Source organism: Triturus cristatus, chromosome 2_2 (assembly GCF_964204655.1).
Source record: "Triturus cristatus chromosome 2_2, aTriCri1.1, whole genome shotgun sequence".
Taxonomy (NCBI): domain Eukaryota; kingdom Metazoa; phylum Chordata; class Amphibia; order Caudata; family Salamandridae; genus Triturus; species Triturus cristatus.
Genome location: NC_140582.1, coordinates 224,833,621 through 224,847,261, shown reverse-complemented (window position 1 = coordinate 224,847,261; position 13,641 = coordinate 224,833,621). Strand labels below are relative to the sequence as shown.

Sequence of the window (13,641 nt, the reverse complement as noted above, 5' to 3'; positions counted from 1 at the left end):
TACCTTTCACCTTACAGAGGAGGTTGGGGACTATTACACAAAGATTTGGGCGTGAATGTAGTGGAGCACATTAAGCCAGTAACATTGGGCAAGATGTTGTAGGATTTGAACACTACACAGCTTTAGTAGTACTTCTATAAAGAAATATAATGAAACGTAATAGCAAATTCTAATAACATTGAACAATTGGCATTTAAAGAACATTCTTCATTGGTACTACAGTGGACTGTTCTACATGTAACGAAAATATAGCTGATAACCTATGTTTTGACGTCAAATAGCTCTCAAATGACCCTCATGTCGAAGATTTGATCGTCATTTAAAAAAAAAGTCAAACCTACTACTGTTATTGCAAACAGACTGGGGAGATGGGGAGGTGGCACTGTCTGCATATGGCCTCAAATATTATTATCATAAAATATGTTTGGTGTAAAAGGTACATGAGTATTATATGTGATATGATTATGACGAAGGGTATCTCTGTGCTGGGTTGCAGGTGTTCCAGTGCTGAGGTAGGTGGTGTGTATCAGAGATTTTGTATGTCAATCACTCAATCAGGAGTTTGTAAAGTGCGGCTACTCACCTGTGAGGGTCTCAAGGCGCTAGAGGGATCGGGAGAGGGCTGCTGATCTGTATGGGCGTGAAGGTTGAGTCGAAGAGCCAGGTCTTGAGATGCTTCCTGAATTGGGTCAGCAACAGGATTGCCTTAGTTGGTGTGGTTGTAACAATTTGTGTTATGTCCTTGCACTGGATGGCAGGGTGTTCAGATGTTTTTATGCTGTCTCTGTGTTGGGTGGACGGGGGTTGTAATGTCGATTCTGGGTGTACGTGTGTCTGTATATTCTCTAAGCTTCATAGGCAGAGTTGGTTGTGACCACAGGATTCTGTTAAGCACTTCCTCAGATTTCTAGTTTATTCATCCTTTTGAGGTGACTATTCTTAAAACGCCCATCAATGGCACTTCAGCCTACATAGCCTCAATTGCAGCAATCCTTCTTGTGAAATGGGTGATGATCTTGCCTTGTAGAGGGTGATTTTACTTAGCAATACATTACCTCCCGTCCCTCCCTTACCTTCCTTCTTAACACTTGAGGCCACCGCCTCCCACTATACCCACCCCAGCCTATAAAAACTCCACCCGCCCCCACCTCCACCTGTTCTTTTCTGTCTCCCTAGGTGAGACTTACCTTTGGTTTTCCTCCCTGTGGCAGTGCCGGGGAGTCTACGATCTGGTTCTCAGTGACGGCGGGGCCCTCGGTGGCACTCTCCCAGCAATGCTTCCTCTCCTCATTCTCCTCGCGGTTGAGGGGCGGAGTGGTTGCTCAGGAAGCTGCAACAGTGTATGGCGGTCCTCCTGCGGCTGTGGCTGGGTTTCCAGGTCAGGGTTGCAACCTATTCAGCCAGAGGACTGTACCCCGACTAATGCTACAGATAAAAAGGTAGACTCTGGCCTTAAAAAGGTGTTTGCAGCTGGAAAAATTGGCGGCCGCTGTTCATGAGGGCTCAGAATGCTCTGACCTTCTGTCCGTGATGGAACAGCAGGCTAAGCTATTGGCCGACATTACCTCTGACGTTATTAAATCATCTGCTATGTCCACTGGGGCCTTGGTGGCAACGAGATGTTCCCTATGGCTCCGACACTGGAAGGCGGATCCAGAGGAAAAGGCAGCCTTGTTGAAATTACCATTTGATGGGCAGGCTCTTTTTGAGGATCAGTTGCTGGCCATGATCTCTAAGGCTTTCAAAGAGCGAAAGCATGCATTGCCTTATAAAGGGGGTTCAAAATCTAGTAAGCCTTGGAATAGTGCCTCTCCGTCATACCCGAAGCGTGAATCTCGTCAGTCATTCCGCAGGAGAAGTTTTCAGACCCGTTTTTCCTCCCAAGCATGCGGGCTCCACTCCTAAGGGCTCTGCCAAGAAGGGTCCCTGATAACTACTGTCTGGACGATTCCCTGCTGGTAGGAGGCCGGCTCAGGCATTTTCTTGCGATGTGGCAACACGACATTTTGGATTACTGGATCCTGAGCACTGTGAATCATGGTTACGTGATAGACTTTTGGCAGGTTCCTCCGGATACAGGGGTTTGGATGACTCCTGTACTTATCTCCGGTCCACACAGAGTGGCTCTGCTGGAAAGGGTGTCCATTTTGCTTGCCAAATGGGCCATCTGCCGGGTTCCAATCGTAGACATCAGCACCAGAGCCTATTCCATTCTGTTCCTGGTACAGAAGGTGTCTGGGGGTTTTCAGCCCGTTCTGGATGTCAAATGGGTCAACTCCTGGGTTCGGACTGTTAACTTCCGTATGTTGACCCTGCAGGTGATTATTCCTCTGGTTCGGCCTGGCGAGCTTTTGGCCTCCTTGGATCTAGAGGACACCTATCTCCATGTCCCTGTTGCCGCCTCTTCTCAAAGTTTCCTGAGGTTCGCAGTGGGAGATGCCCATTTTCAATTTAGCATTCTTCCCTTCGGCCTCAAGTCCTCTCCCAGGACCTTCACGAAGGTCCTGGCTCCTCTCATGGCTCTCGTTCATGCGAAAGGAATATTCATTTATCCTTATTTGGATGGCCTCCTACTGCATGCAGCTGAAGAATCTCTTTTGCTCGCTCAGGTCGGGAGGGCCTTGGAGGTTCTTCATGGACACTTTTTTTGGTAAACTGGGGAAAAATCTTCTTGCATGGTGTTCATTGGGCTTGCTTTCAGACTCTGGTTAACCATGTTACTCTGTCCGACTGGCGCCTGGTCTTTCTTCAGTCGCAGTTTCTGGCCTTGATGTCCCTGGAGGCTCCGGCGGCACTGGAGTGGCTGAGGGTACAGGGGCATTCGGCTTCTGTGGTGATTCTGGTTCCCTGGGCTCGTTTTAACCCTCTTAGTCTCTGGGTTCTCAGAGTCTATTGTCTCCACTGCCAATGACTATCTAGATCCGGGAGGAGCTCTGCTGGTGGCTCTGCCGGTGTCATCTTCAGGCCGGGATTTCCTTGGCTCCCCCGGCTCCACTTGTGGTGACTTCGGATGCCAGCCAGTCCGGGTGGGGTGCTTGGCTGGGGTCGGAAAAGGTTCAGGGGTGCTGGTCCCTGCAGGACTCCCAGAGGTCTTTGAACTGGAGGGAGATACGGGCAATTTGGCTGGCCCTGCTTTACTTTCAGGACTCTGAGGGCCATTGGGTGTTGGTTCAGATGGACAATCTGGTTGTGAAGTCCTATGTCAACAAACAGAGGGGGACCAGGTCCAGGTCCTTGAACTTGATAGCCACAAACATTTTTCTGTGCGTGCAGGTCTCGGTGCTGGGTCTGTCTGCTCTCTACATTCGGGGGGTGGAGAATGCGCGGCCTGTGGTGGACCTGTTTGCGGACCCGGTCAGTGCCAAGGTGGGCCTGTTTTGTTCTCTGGGCCGGTGTCCTGAGGCTCTGGGAGTCGACGGCTTGACCTCTCCTTGGCCTCGGGGTCTTCTGTATGCCTTCCCTCCTTTTCCACTGCTCCAGTCCTTTCTGGTTCGGGTCCGGAGGGACCATGCTCAGGTGGTGTTGATTGCACCCTGTTGGACTCAGGCAAATTGGTTTCCTCTCCTGGTCCGGTTATGTTGCGACCAGGAGTGGATCTTTTCTGTGGTTCCGTCTCCTTTGCTGTTTCCGGTCCTTCCCCTGAGCACCTTTAAGAAGTTATCTTGACAGCCTGGCGGTTGAGCTGCTGGGCTAAGCTGGTTTGGGGGTTCTTGAAAATTTGGCTGTGACTTTGCAGGCTTCTTGTCGGTCCTCCACTCTTCTGTACTATGCGAGATATCGGAGTGCCTTTTTCGGCCTGCTGTGCTGATAAGGAGGTTGATCCCACGGTGGCTGACCTGGGGTTATCAGTAGCTTCTCTGTGGGTGCAGTGGGCAGCCATTCAGGCTTTTCGGGGCTCCTGGCGTAATTTGACGGATGACAGGGGCCTGATGCCTCATTTTTTTCAGGGTCTGTTAAATCTGTTTCCTCGCCCTGTCTGGTCTTTTCCTTCTTGGAATTTGCAGCTTGTCTGGTCCTCCCTTTAAGCCCCTTGAGGGTCTTGAGTTGAATCTCTTGACTTTTAAAACTTGTTTTCTGGTGGCCAATACTTCGGCACGGCGCTTGGATGAAATGTGGGCTTTGTTCTCCAACTATCCATTCTGCAAGGTCTTATCGGACCAGGTGGTTTTAGTTCCGGTGCCTTCCTTTATCCCTAAGGTTAGTTTGGCTTTTCATCTCAGTCAGGAGGTAATTTTTCCGGAGTTTTGTCCTGATCCTTCTTCGACTGAGGAATTTCCTTTGCACTGTCTGGATTTGCGGCGTACATTGCTGTGGTATCTGCAAGTGGTGGAGTCCTTCCGGAAGGGGTACGCTTTATTTGTTAATTTTGGTCCTGCTAAAAAGGGTCTTAAGCCTTCCATGGCTACGCTGAGTTGTTGGATTCAGTCCACGGTCTTGATGGCTTACAAGCTTAAAGGGGTGGATCCTCCTATGGGGGTTCAGGGGCGTTCTACTCACAGTATGGCTGCTACGGTCGCGGAGTTGCAGGGTACGTCTGTGGTGGAGAGCTGTAGGGCTGCAACCTCGTCTTACTCTTCTAAGTTTGTCCATCAATATCGGATTGCTGGTCTGGAATATTTGAATAATGTTCTGTGCCATAGGGTCTTGTCCTCTATGAGGGATTAGGGATGTTGATCTGCTGGGTTTGGGGCACGTTACTAAAGAGGTGTTCAATATCACTCAGTTGTCCATCTCTGTTTTCTTCTGCTTGCTATGTCCTCATGTGTTAATAAGGAAGACGAGAGAGGGATGGGAGGTAATGCATCCATTACTATTGATAATGGCATTACTCCTAGTCCTACTCCCTCGCCTTCCTTCTAGGACCCTCCCGGTGCGGTACATCTGAGTGCTAGTTTACGTAAAGGTGGAGGTGGGGGCTGCACAGTTTTTATAGGCTGGGGGTGGGTCTAGTGGGAGGCGGGGGCCTTGTGTTAAGAAGGTAGAACCTAATCCCTTTTATGATCCCTCTGCACAGTCACTGTCTCAGAACATCGATGAGACGTCAAAATGCTCCCTTGATAATCCTCCCTTAGTTCACACTAACAATGAAAAATCTGATATCAAAGTAACATTGAAGGAGGTTGAACTTGCTGTAAAAAGGCTCCCAGTAGGTAAGGCGCCTGGCCTCGACAACATTCCTGGCGATCTTTATAAGGACCAAACAGAGATTTGGGTTCCATATCTCTGTTTACTGTTCAACGCTATACTTCAGGGTTCTAAATTACCTGATACCTGGGTGGGAGCTGAGATTATACCAGTGTTCAAGAAAGGATCCCCATTACTCCCGGCTAATTACCGTCCCATCAGTCTGATCGATGTAAGTCAAAAATTATTTGCAAGTATCATTCTCGATCGGCTCCAGATCTGGATGGAGGAACAGCTGATCCTGAGCTCCTATAAGGCTGGATTTAGGGAAAAGACATCTACGGTCGACCAGTTACTAAGACTCCAACTATTGTACTGGAAAACTGTGAGAGTAGAAGGTGGCAGCCTCTATTTAATTTTTGTTGACCTTAAATCTGCCTTCGACTTGGTACCCCGTCAAATACTATGGGCAGTATTGGAGGATATGGGGATCCCTGCATATCTCCTCAATATCATTAGGAGACTTCACTCGGATAATTTTGCCCAAGTGAGGAGTGGTAAATGGGGAGGCTTAACATCTAAATTCCCAGCCAATAGAGGAGTAAGACAGGGGTGTGTCTGAGCACCCACCCTATTCTGTCTTTTTGTCAATGCATTGATTGCCCAGCTTAAGGGGGTCAAAGACATCAATGCCCCAAAGTTAAAAAACGATCAGGTGGTGGCATTAATGTTTGCTGACGATACCCTCCTAAGCACAGGGTCAGACTGATTTGCATATGGCCATGTCTGAACTGGGGTGGCAGAGGGGGCTAAAGAACGGTGGTGGATTAAACCCAGATCAGTTGACTGGGGGTGAGTGATTGCAATGTTCAACACTCCGTCCATCATTTCCTTTGGTTTTGCTTTGTTCGCCATAAGTTGGCAGGGTATGCTCAGACGTGAGTCCCTTGCTCACTTTGCCACTGGATTCAAGCAAGCCTGGCTGAAGAGGGCTGAAATGCCAGAAACCGGTCCTAGGAAGCTTGTTTCCGGTCCAGGGAAGACATGGCTTGGCAGTTCGGGCTGGACTGTTCCCATGAGGCACAGGGTCAGACTGATTTGCATATGGCCATGTCTGAACTGGGGTGGCAGAGTGGGCTAAAGAACGGTGGTGGATTAAACCCAGATCAGTTGACTGAGGGGGAGTGCTTGCAATGTTGAACACTCCGTCCATCATTTCCTTTGGTTTTGCTTCGATACCCTCCTAATGTCAAAATCGCCAATGGAAGTCCAACGTGCCCTGGACAGCTTTGTCAATTTTTGTTACAAAAGGGGGTTGGAGATTAACACACAAAAGACTAAGTTTATGGTCTGAAATCCACCAAAGACCAGATGTGCCAATCCCTCCCTGAACGACATAGCCCTGGACAGGGTAACTGTATTTGAATACTTGGGTATCACTCTCACCGATAGAATGAATTGGGGCCCACAACTGGCTAAGGCTAAACTCAGACTTGCGCAAACCATAGGTGGCATTTTAAAACTCCACAGGGAATCCACCTCTAAGCCAGTTGCTTCCATTATAGAAATATATAAAGCACAAGCACGGGGAGCAATTTTATATGGGGTGGAATTGTGGGGACATTCCTCAGTAGCAGGCATTAGTAAGACTGAAAATGTATTCCTAAGATCACTGCTGGCTCTTCCATCTATTACCCCTCTTATTCCCATGAGAATGGACATGGGTATTAGACCTATAGAAGAAGAAGTGGCTCTATGACCCCTAACCTACTGGCGCAGACTCTGGGTTACCCCTGAGCTGACGCACTTTAGAGCTGAAACTGAAGAGGTATTGGGCCTTCCTGGGACTGAGAAATTGCCCTGGTTTGCTTTTATAAAAAAAGAAAGTATGAGACTGGGTTTACCAGGTCTTTGGTCCAATCCTGCAGTAGCCTGTGCTGAGCTGTCGCACGCTGATTTGGTCTATTTGTATCGCATGAATAGAATCACGGATACCCTTAGCAATTCCGGCTTGGGCTAACTTACCCTCCACTTTTTCAATATAAAAGACAAATATAGAGTGGAGCCGTTCCTAGATGTGATTCTACCCAGTGCAGCGAGAAAACTTTATCTGCAATTTAGATATGGTACACTCCCGCTTAGGGTTTTCTCCTATAAATGGTCGGCCAACAAGACAGTAGAATGTCCGGCCTGTGGGGCTAAGGAAGAGACTGAGTCCCATGTTCTCTTCTTTTGCACAAAGTATAAATCCATACGGCAACGGTGGCTTGTCCAACTTTGTAGAAATCTGGGGTTTAGTCATTACAAAGAGGCCCTCAGAATACTTAAATGTAACACTTCTACTCCTCTTGTATTCTCTGTTTCGCGTTTCACCGATGCTATGTGGCGCAGGAGAAGATCCTTCTTATAAACAAAAAAACAACAAAAAAATTCTTTTTATATATATTCACCTCCAGAAATTAATTAAGAATTGTAAACCTGTGTCCTTTCTAATGTTTTTATATTTTTTAAACTTTTAACAATTTTTATATATCGAATGATAACTGTTCTGTGTTTTTATTTTTAAGCGTTGTAAATACCAGTAATGATATTGTCTGTTAGTATGTATCTTTTAGGGTCTATGACCGAAATAAAGATTATTTGACTGACTGTTAAGAAGGAAGGCCAGGGAGTAGGACTAGGAGTAATGCCACTATTAATAGTAATGGACGGAGTATGTTGTGGCCACTTCCAGTCACCCGGTCTCTCCACACTTGGAGAGAGGGCAATCTTTGTTTTAGTTTCCGAAAAAAGCAAATACATTGATCTGTCTTTTTGAAATGCTGTGTCATAGCAATATAAATGTCAAGCATCTCCTGATACCCAAGGAGTCAAGGACTCTCTTTGTTGCAGTAGACCGATTCAAAAGAAGGATTGCAGGACAAGTAGTTCATTGAAGTGAAGCTTCATGGGTATAATAGGAGCAAACTTTGTTGTAGTATAAAAAATAACCATGTCCTCGTATTAGGAATGGTGGTGTGATATTTTGAGCTTGAATCTAACTGGACCTTCTGAACCTCACTGAACCTCCAGCTGTCAGTGCCAGCAACACACCCTCTTCCAAAGAGACCACTTGTTTCAAAAGGACTCTTCATAAGCTCCTTTTTGACTGGCAATTGACATACAGGTGGGAAGTTTGTGAACCAAATATTTAGGAAGTTCCTTGGCAAACCGACTGGATAATAAGGAGAATGAATCACCAGAACACTGGATGCTGAAATTGCTACAAGGTACACTATGATGGAACTAGTCTTTAATCTAGATTTTGCAAAAAGGAGCATCAATTGTAACATCTGATGAAATAAAGAAGCAATTGAATGTTTCCCTTGCATCACGTATCAAAAGCAGAACCAAGCCATTTTGTCTTTACAGTTCTTCGTGGTTGGTGGAGCTTTAGCTTAGAAAAGGACCAACAGGCAATCACCCGGGATATATAGATGAACAAACTTAACGTCCCTTGGAGCCAGCCACCAAATTCAAGGATGCAGGACTGTGAGCCAGAACCCGACTGGACAGGAGTGTCTGGTGCTTTCCTAAGGGAATGTGAGACTTCCAGTAGATGAATAAGATCCATGTACTGCCTTGGCTGGGCTGCGACTGTCAGTATGATGCAGTGTGGTTCCCACTTTAATTTAGCCAATCATCCTGTTAAGAGGAAATGGCAGAAAGGCATATACAACAGTTCTGTACCATGTAATCAAAAAGGCAGCCCTTCTCATCCCTAGCTGTCAATACCTGTTGGCAAAAATTTTGATTTTTTTTGTTTTTGGTTGCAAACAGATCAAGTCTCTCCCATCTGCCAAAGACCTTAGCCGACTGTGCCTGACTCAGCTCCCAATAGTGGCACTTTCCTATAAATCTGCTCAGCGAACCTCCCCACTGAGATTATGTGTTGGTTTGTTGACTCCCCAACATCTGCAGCTCCTTTGGTAGGGTCTGAGAATGATGTCTTCCCTTTTGTTTACGTAAAACATCAGAAGTTGTATTTCCTGTATGTACCCACACTAAATACTTTGTAATTAATTTGTAATCTTGTAGAAAAGAAGCCAGACCTCTATTTAGATTGCTCTGAGCTCCAAAACATTTACATGGGTCAAGGCCTCTAACTGCATCTACAGACTATTCTGATATACTCCCCAGTCTTCCAGAGTTGTGTGGTTGTCATGATGAATGCAAAATACCTACATTCAAAACAGAACCTGATTGAGATGTGGTCACTTTGTGGGCACAGTTTTTTTGTATTTTGTAGTCAAAATTGCCCACGGTTTGCGTCCAGTGCTTTTCAAGCTCCTCCTGCAAGTGATGCAATTGCTGTCATTAATACAGAATGAGCAGAATGCAGGACAACATCATTCCTTTAAAGATTTATAAGTACAATATAAACGCTTTCACTCCTTTGGCATCTAAATACATTGTCTTCCAAGAAATCTATTTGGTTAGATGGATTGAGAGATGACAGCTTCTCTTTTAAAGTCAGACCTCCTAGCTTGTGAAACAGTCATAGGTACGTTCAGTTAGAGGTTTCTGCCTTGGAGATAGATCTGCCTCTGATTAACCAATCATTTAGGCAAGGGTACATCTAGTGTCTCATGAGCCTGAGAAAATACAGCTCTGGACCCATGCTTTTTGTGCAGGTACACAGGCTGACCTCAATCCGAATGGGAGAGTGTGACACTGATAGTGGCAAGCAGCTACTTGAAACCGGAGATAGCTCCACTGTTGCATATGGATGTGAATGTGAAAATATGTGTCTGTATTTGTTGCTTTTCAAATCACAGAAAATGTAAGGTATTGCCTCTGGAGTTTCCATCAGTCTCTTGCCTTCCAACCACGTGGCTAAAATGAGCATAACTTAGGACCGCTCTCTTGGTTAACCTCTAAATTCATAAAGCAACACCAATTCCTTGTATATCCTCTCCGATAGAAAATTAATTGTTTATTTAATGTTTCCTTGTCATCGTCCGTGGAAATGCCCCTCCCTCACCCGGCCCTACCGCCCACCACTCATACCTGCACGGGCCATGGCTGGTGGGAATGCAGCTCTCCTGCCCAACTGCACTTTAAAAAAACTCCACAGATGAAAAACTTCTTTCCAGAGAGACACCAGGAAGATCCGGGTATTCCATATCCCTTCCCAACCTTTGTTTGAACAAATCACCCATTGCGTCCTGAAAATATATGGGAAAGGATTGTATGGGCCTTCACAAACCACCCTTGATCTTCCAGCTCTCCAACACTTCTGATAGGTTTACTACAGCACAACAGCCATTTCAGGCATAAACATATGTTTAGGTCAAAAATGTCTTGGTAAGTCGGGCCCTGAAAGTATTCCTCTGAATGACATAGTTATATATGCTTAAACAATATTGAACTCCACTGAAGGAGAGTCGATAATCTCCTCTTCCAAAGGAAACTTCATGCTTTTCATGTCTCAGTATGCATGGTCTGTCAGTAGAACCTGCAGGTGAATGGAGAGGAAAGTTATGACCATTTGAGTACTTTCCTATTCTGTGCTTGGGGGATCTGTGATCAGTTACGTCTAGTGTGACCATCTAGTTGTTTGATGCCTAATTAATAACATTTTTCATTCACTTACTGTGAGGATTTGGGTGTATTATATGGTATGGCTGTGCAGCCTTAATGTATAAAACACTTGCAAAAACTGTCTTGGGTACAGTCAGGCTCGTTTGTTAAACCTTAAGGTCAAACCTGGGTAGCTATAGCTGCAAGCAGCAAGGTTTCCACAAAGAAACCAGGGTAAAGCATTCAATAGTACCAAAGAACGAAATAAGAAAACCACACGACACAAAATAAATCTGACACCAATTTATAAAACTTGACTATATTTTTATGAATTTCTAGGGTCCTAGATGAGCAAAATCTGCCAGAAGGTTCCAGAGATACAGAATTTTAAAGGAAACTTAAATATCAGCCTAACCACATACAAGCGTTGGTAACTGAAAATTTTGTAAACTTTTGAAAAGTTTGTAAGAGTTGAGTTTGCCTACTTAGGCCCAGCTTCGGTGACCAAATCTGGCAGGGAGAATGTCTAGGGGAGCAATGAGGAGTATTTGGACAGCTACAGGCAACCAAAGTGTTTTCTAGTCCAATTGCAAAGACAGTAGAAGGCCCGCTGCAGCTGGAACAATGGACTCCGTTCACAGTGGCTCTAGCAATGCTCTTTGGCGGAGGCTGGTGTCCCTCTTGGGTGACCAATCTGAACTCAGAGGGTCCGGCTGACAAGGGTGCAACCTTTGGCCATCGAGGATTGGCCTCTTGGAGCACACACTGACTTGCTGTGTTGGGTTATTTCCGCTTTGATGGCCCTGGTGCTGGTTGCAGGGGGTCAGCCGACTGACCATTGAAGTCACTTCTTTGGTCTAGGTAGGAAAACTTTGGGTGATCCACGCAAACCGTACCTCCCTGGACTCTACAGGGTGTCTAGTTTTCAGAAATGTGTGGGTTTGGTAGGTCTCCCTAGATGGTCCCCGAGCCCGGGGCCAAAAACCTAGGTGGCCCCTTGCAAAACCAGGTCGTTTTGTGGTAGGTAATTTTGATATATATACAATATGTTTTGAGCTCTTCCCTGCTGCGGGCACTCGGCCCACCCACACGAGTGAGGTACCATTTTATCGGGCGACCTGGGGGAACGCTGGGTGGTAGCAAATTTGTGTCAGCTCGGTGAGCCAACAACTTTCCCACACAGAAATTTGAGAAAAATTAGATTTTTTCAGCTAAATTTGAGGTTTGCAGGGGAATCTGTGTAAGAAAGTGTTGGGGGGTCCACGTAAGCCATACCTCCCTGGACTCCCCCAGCTTTTTAGTTTTCAGAAATGTGTGGGTTTGATTGGTTTCACTAGATGGTCGCCAAGCCCGGGGCCAAATACGCAGGTGACCCCTTTGCAAAACCAGGTTGTTTATGATATTTAATTTTGAAGTCTCCAGAGTACGATTTGGGACATTTCCTGTTGCGACCACTATGCCTACCCACACAAGTGATGTACCATTTTTATAGTAAGACCTGGGGGAACGCGGGATGGTAGGAAATTTGTTGCAGTTCGATGATCCAACAACTGTCCCACACAGAGCAGTGAGTAAAATGTGACCTTTTTTATTAGCTAAATTTAAGGTGTGCAGGGGATTCTGGATAGGAAAATGTTGGGAGATACATGCAAGCCACACCTCCCTGGACTCCCTTGGGTGTCTAGTTTTCAGAAATGTCAGGGTTTGGTAGGTTTCCTTAGATGGCCGCTGAGCTCAGGACCAAAAACGCAGGTGACCCCCTTGACAAACCAGGTTGTTTTGTGATAGATAGTTGGGCACCTGTGCTTTTAGTCCCGGGTTTGCAGACATCTAGGGGAACCTAAAAAATCCAGACATTTCTGAAAACTAGATACCTGTGGGAGTCCAGGTAGGTGTGGCTTGCATTGATCCCCCAACATTTTCCTGGTAAGGCCAAATGGGAGCATGGTGACTAAAAATGCTCATGGCCTACCGTAAACTGTATCGCTGATGGGAGGGCGGGACGAGGATGTGAAAATAGGCTTCCTGCAAGTCTAACACTACCATCCAGTCTCCTCGGTCCAGTGCAGACAAGACCTAAGCCAATGTGAGCATCGAGAACTTCTCCTTTTTGAGGAAGTAGTTGAGGGTTTGGAGATCTAGGATAGGACAAAGACCCTTATCCTTTTTGGGGACCAGAAAGTAACGAGAATAGGAACCACAGCCTACTTCTGGCACCAGAATCCTCTCTAAGGCTCCTTTGGCCAAGAAAGCCATGACTTCCTTGAGGTGCAGAGACAAGAAATCCTCCGTCAGCCGGTCGTAAGGGCATGGAAAGAGAGGTAGTCTTGAAGGGAAGAGAGTAGCCCCTTGGGAGGATCTGCAGAACCCACTTGTCTGATGTTATGGACTGCCAGTGGTAGAGGTGATAGCGGATTCTACCACCAAATGGACAGCCATGATTTAAAGGGCAAGATTAGGAAGGCTTGGAGGCTGCAGCTGTTGGGAGGGGGAGGGGCGGTGGTGATTGGACCAGACCGCTGGGTACCCGATCCACGAGGCCGGTAGGAATAGCGCACTCGTCCAAGAAGAGGCTGGGAAGCTTGCGCTGTTTGGTGCCTGGGATAGGGTTGGCACGGTTGAAAACCACTTCTGTGGCCACAAAAGGAGCAAAAGGCAGGCTGGGGATAGAGTTGGGAAGCCAAGAGACCTAAATACTTGGCCATAACCAAGAGTCCTTAAAGCGCTCCAGCGCCAAATCTGCCTTGTCTCTGAAGAGACAGGTGCCATCAAAGGGCGTGTCCATGAGGGAAGCTTGGACATCTCCCAAAAAGCCAGACGTTCTCAGCCAGGGATGACATCAAAGGACCACTGTCGACGAAACCTCTCTATTCAACAAGTTGGTAGTATCCAATACACAGCGTATAGTGAACTTCGCTGCATCTATCCCGTGTGTGACTGCTTGGGAAAGAATGG

General features: G+C 46.5%; 1 protein-coding gene across 1 annotated transcript in view; it reads right to left on the bottom strand.

Moving 5' to 3' along the window:
• SHOC1 (shortage in chiasmata 1) overlaps window positions 1–13,641 on the bottom strand; it is a 1,571,389-nt gene that overhangs the window by 502,474 nt on the left and 1,055,274 nt on the right. The window lies entirely within an intron of this gene.